The sequence below is a fragment of the Schistocerca piceifrons genome, unplaced genomic scaffold (assembly GCF_021461385.2).
Source record: "Schistocerca piceifrons isolate TAMUIC-IGC-003096 unplaced genomic scaffold, iqSchPice1.1 HiC_scaffold_348, whole genome shotgun sequence".
Classification (NCBI taxonomy): domain Eukaryota; kingdom Metazoa; phylum Arthropoda; class Insecta; order Orthoptera; family Acrididae; genus Schistocerca; species Schistocerca piceifrons.
Genome location: NW_025728568.1, coordinates 17,501 through 22,500, shown reverse-complemented (window position 1 = coordinate 22,500; position 5,000 = coordinate 17,501). Strand labels below are relative to the sequence as shown.

Below are 5,000 nucleotides of genomic sequence, written 5' to 3'. Positions count from 1 at the left end.
ATGCGACGCCAAGCCGATTAAGACAGCGATGGCGCCACAGTGCCCGCCTTTCGACGCCACCCACAAAGCCTGCAGCCTCTGTCGACCATAGCACCCAATCTCCAGTGGCTCTGCCGCACGAAGCCGTGGACCGGCAATGACTCCACCCGCACCCGTTCGCACCACCCCAACCGCCACACGCGCACCTCCAGCGGATGAACGGCGGAAGTTTCCCGCACTCGTAAAGTGCAATCCACCCCTATAACTTGCGTTTCATGAAGAGTTATTTCCAATATGCGACATTCCCGCTGTCCCTATACATGAGCCGCGACCTGTACCACTTACGAGCGAGAGACGCGATCGCGTTGCTCACTGTACGGCGTCCGATACCGAGCCATCAGCATGTCGGTCCCCATGCGCGTTGCACTCGCACTCGCAGTCGCAAAAACGTGGGGCAAATATATTACGCGGAAGAGCTATAACAGACCGAGCCCCACTGCATGGGGGGAGTCTTTGTCACTAATGTACACAGATGGAACATTTTGGACTGGAACCAGATTACCCGTACACACGGCGCTGATTAGTAATCAATGCAGAGCCATCAAACTACAGCAAATATACACAACTGTCCGTATACATGCTGAAAGAGTCTGCCCACAATGGGAACCACACGTCAGCCAGACACTCTGATCACGCACCACTCTCTGCTTCTAACAGGCGCACATACAATATGTAAGCACCAGCATGGAACAACATCCAGTGCATCTTCTCCGCCACATTACACAATCCACACTATCACAACCAGACCAGGAGGTCCATGCGGAAAATACAATATCCCAGCCTTTCGACATCCACCATTGCGCAGACCAGGCACCAACACCCACACATGTCCTATACAACGGTGCACCCAACATCACAATAGTACCTCCTGTCACAGCGCACAAACAATGACATGAGTCAAAGACACAGGTCTCACACAAGCATAGAATTGGAGCGCCGCCTCTAATAAGCCAAAGGTGCATCCTGACGTGACAAATCTGATCATGTCACAAGCATTCACTTACTATAATCACTATCAACGAACCTGCCGCCCCCGCCCCCCCCCCCCCTACACCTTTCCTTACAACAACGTGTAACCTAACCTAACCTAACCTAACCTATGTTGTACCTTAACCTAACCTATGTTGTACCTTAACCTAACCTATGTTGTACCTTAACCTAACCTATGTTGTACCTTAACCTAACCTATGTTGTACCTTAACCTAACCTATGTTGTACCTTAACCTAACCTATGTTGTACCTTAACCTAACCTATGTTGTACCTTAACCTAACCTATGTTGTACCTTAACCTAACCTATGTTGTACCTTAACCTAACCTATGTTGTACCTTAACCTAACCTATGTTGTACCTTAACCTAACCTATGTTGTACCTTAACCTAACCTATGTTGTACCTTAACCTAACCCATGTTGTACCTTAACCTAACCCATGTTGTACCTTAACCTAACCCATGTTGTACCTTAACCTAACCCATGTTGTACCTTAACCTAACCCATGTTGTACCTTAACCTAACCCATGTTGTACCTTAACCTAACCCATGTTGTACCTTAACCTAACCCATGTTGTACCTTAACCTAACCCATGTTGTACCTTAACCTAACCCATGTTGTGCCTTAACCTAACCCATGTTGTGCCTTAACCTAACCCATGTTGTGCCTTAACCTAACCCATGTTGTGCCTTAACCTAACCCATGTTGTGCCTTAACCTAACCCATGTTGTGCCTTAACCTAACCCACGTTGTGCCTTAACCTAACCCACGTTGTGCCTTAACCTAACCCACGTTGTGCCTTAACCTAACCCATGTTGTGCCTTAACCTAACCCATGTTGTGCCTTAACCTAACCCATGTTGTGCCTTAACCTAACCCATGTTGTGCCTTAACCTAACCCATGTTGTGCCTTAACCTAACCCATGTTGTGCCTTAACCTAACCCATGTTGTGCCTTAACCTAACCCACGTTGTGCCTTAACCTAACCCACGTTGTGCCTTAACCTAACCCACGTTGTGCCTTAACCTAACCCACGTTGTACCTTAACCTAACCCATGTTGTGCCTTAACCTAACCCATGTTGTGCCTTAACCTAACCCATGTTGTGCCTTAACCTAACCCATGTTGTGCCTTAACCTAACCCACGTTGTGCCTTAACCTAACCCACGTTGTGCCTTAACCTAACCCACGTTGTGCCTTAACCTAACCCACGTTGTGCCTTAACCTAACCCACGTTGTGCCTTAACCTAACCCACGTTGTGCCTTAACCTAACCCACGTTGTCCCCTAAAGTAACCCACGTTGTCCCCTAACGTAACCCACGTTGTCCCCTAACGTAACCCATGTTGTCGCCTAAACCTGCTCTGTAATTGTTATACGACTCGTTCAATTAGTGTAGTGTTGCCCACCCGCAACCCTCGCAATATAGTTCGCTACTCGCACTGCCCGCTCCCCTGTGTATCGCTTCATGTTAAACACCTTGCAAGTCTTGCTGACTTTCCACATGCTCCTGCTGTACACTGTAATGTGGATGGCAGCAGGACGTACATGCCGCCCCTCCCCACGTCCCCACCTTGCCCCCCTGCCTTCGCAAGCTGGTTGGTGAGAAGTTTGCATGTTCAATGCCCTTCGCATGCGACGTACTCAGGCTACGTTGTGGTGCGGCCTGTGTCAACCGTCCGCTAATGTCGTACGCGTAAACCACAATCTGTACTGCACATTCGTCCTTATGTACCGAATGATACATCGTGGCACATGTGTGACCGTACAACGACTGCGCCCAAAAACGGCGGACCATACAGTGCAAATATTGTGCACGCAGCTACGTGTCGTCTCCCTATGAGAGCTGGATTGCAGTGTGGTACGCCATAGAGACGTGTGGGAGGAACGGACGCCGTGGATGGCGATCAGCATGAGCTGTCTGTTGATGTATTCGGACCTAGTCGTCTCTCCTCACACACCGTGATGGCATGGTGCACCGCGTTCCATATCTGCGACATGCTACAGAGGCCGGTTGACAGTCGTTCGAGCAATGGACATCGCATACGTACGGGGGCCACCTTCCACGTATTGTCTAGGCGTGCACATTTTGTTGCGTGTATGTGGGCAGACGTAGTGTGGCGTGACACCTGACACAGGCATGCAATAATCGTTGAAGTTGCAAATGGCGATGGACGCCTGCGTTTTCTGGTGAAGTTACGCAAATGAACAAATGGTAACCTGTTGTGGTGCGGTTGTTCTCGCTAGGGGTGAATCGGTGATGGCGACGATAGGTTGAGGTACGAACCGGTTGTTCCAGCGATACCCACCATGCCGACGAAACTGAACGGCATCTGGGTGTGAAGCGATACGCGGCGGTGGCTGGGTGGGACCGTCCCCGGCCGGTGAGGGGGCGCCTCCCGGCGTGCTGGCCGCGCGGTGCGTGGGCGCACGCGCTACAGCCGGCTGGTGGGGGCGGCCAGTGGCAGGCGCGCCGGCCGACGGACGCGGCAGGCGTCGCAGCTGCGCGCCGGCGCACCCTGCGCGCGGCGCCGTGCGGCCAAAGTAGGTCCTCGCGGGCCCGGTGCGAAGCGCGGTGGACATCTTCAGTGTGCTGGTCCGATTGAGGACTGTGTGCGTTGAGGATGCGCCGCCGCCCGGCGCTCGGCGCCGCGACGCCGTCTGCTGCTCGGTCGCCCCAGCGGTTCTCGCTGGTGGTTTGTATCGCAGCTGTGCGGATGTGTTGGCGCGTGCGCTGTGCTGGGAGAGTTCGCTTCGGCACCCAAGTGGGGCTTTTGTCCTTCTGTGGCGCTGGCGTTGGAGCTGCCGGTCACCGTAGGTGGCGCGTGTTGTCTCCCGCCGGCAATGCCACGACAGCACGCTCCCGGGCCTCTGTCGGCAGCGGCAAGCTCAGTTGGGAGCACGGGTGGTCGCACCGAAAGCGTCTACTCGCCTAACTCCGGGCGATTGCGCCTCTCTCGAACCCGACCAAGTACTTGGGACGGCGCTGCGCGCCGCCGGGACCTGAGAGGGTTTCGAGGTGTATTGTGCAGGGGAGCTCAGCCTCCTCCTGTTTGCAGAATGATTGAGCGGACGCTTGCGTGTTCGCGCGGGCCCCCGGGACACACTCCCGGGCGGCCGGCTGCTCAGCTCTAGTTGACGCAGCTCCCTGGTTGATCCTGCCAGTAGTCATATGCTTGTCTCAAAGATTAAGCCATGCATGTCTCAGTACAAGCCGCATTAAGGTGAAACCGCGAATGGCTCATTAAATCAGTTATGGTTCCTTAGATCGTACCCACGTTACTTGGATAACTGTGGTAATTCTAGAGCTAATACATGCAAACAGAGTCCCGACCAGAGATGGAAGGGACGCTTTTATTAGATCAAAACCAATCGGTCGGCTCGTCCGGTCCGTTTGCCTTGGTGACTCTGAATAACTTTGGGCTGATCGCACGGTCCTCGTACCGGCGACGCATCTTTCAAATGTCTGCCTTATCAACTGTCGATGGTAGGTTCTGCGCCTACCATGGTTGTAACGGGTAACGGGGAATCAGGGTTCGATTCCGGAGAGGGAGCCTGAGAAACGGCTACCACATCCAAGGAAGGCAGCAGGCGCGCAAATTACCCACTCCCGGCACGGGGAGGTAGTGACGAAAAATAACGATACGGGACTCATCCGAGGCCCCGTAATCGGAATGAGTACACTTTAAATCCTTTAACGAGTATCTATTGGAGGGCAAGTCTGGTGCCAGCAGCCGCGGTAATTCCAGCTCCAATAGCGTATATTAAAGTTGTTGCGGTTAAAAAGCTCGTAGTTGGATTTGTGTCCCACGCTGTTGGTTCACCGCCCGTCGGTGTTTAACTGGCATGTATCGTGGGACGTCCTGCCGGTGGGGCGAGCCGAAGGCGTGCGACCGCCTCGTGCGTGCTCGTGCGTCCCGAGGCGGACCCCGTTGAAATCCTACCAGGGTGCTCTTTATTGAGTGTCTCGGTG

At 53.4% G+C, this 5,000-nt stretch overlaps 1 non-coding gene across 1 annotated transcript in view; it reads left to right on the top strand.

Moving 5' to 3' along the window:
• Window positions 1–4,172: 4,172 nt before the first annotated feature.
• Window positions 4,173–5,000, top strand: part of LOC124746191 — a 1,909-nt gene continuing 1,081 nt past the window's right edge. The window contains exon 1 of the ribosomal RNA XR_007011263.1: window positions 4,173–5,000. This exon is cut by the window's right edge and continues 1,081 nt beyond it. This is a non-coding gene — a ribosomal RNA (small subunit ribosomal RNA).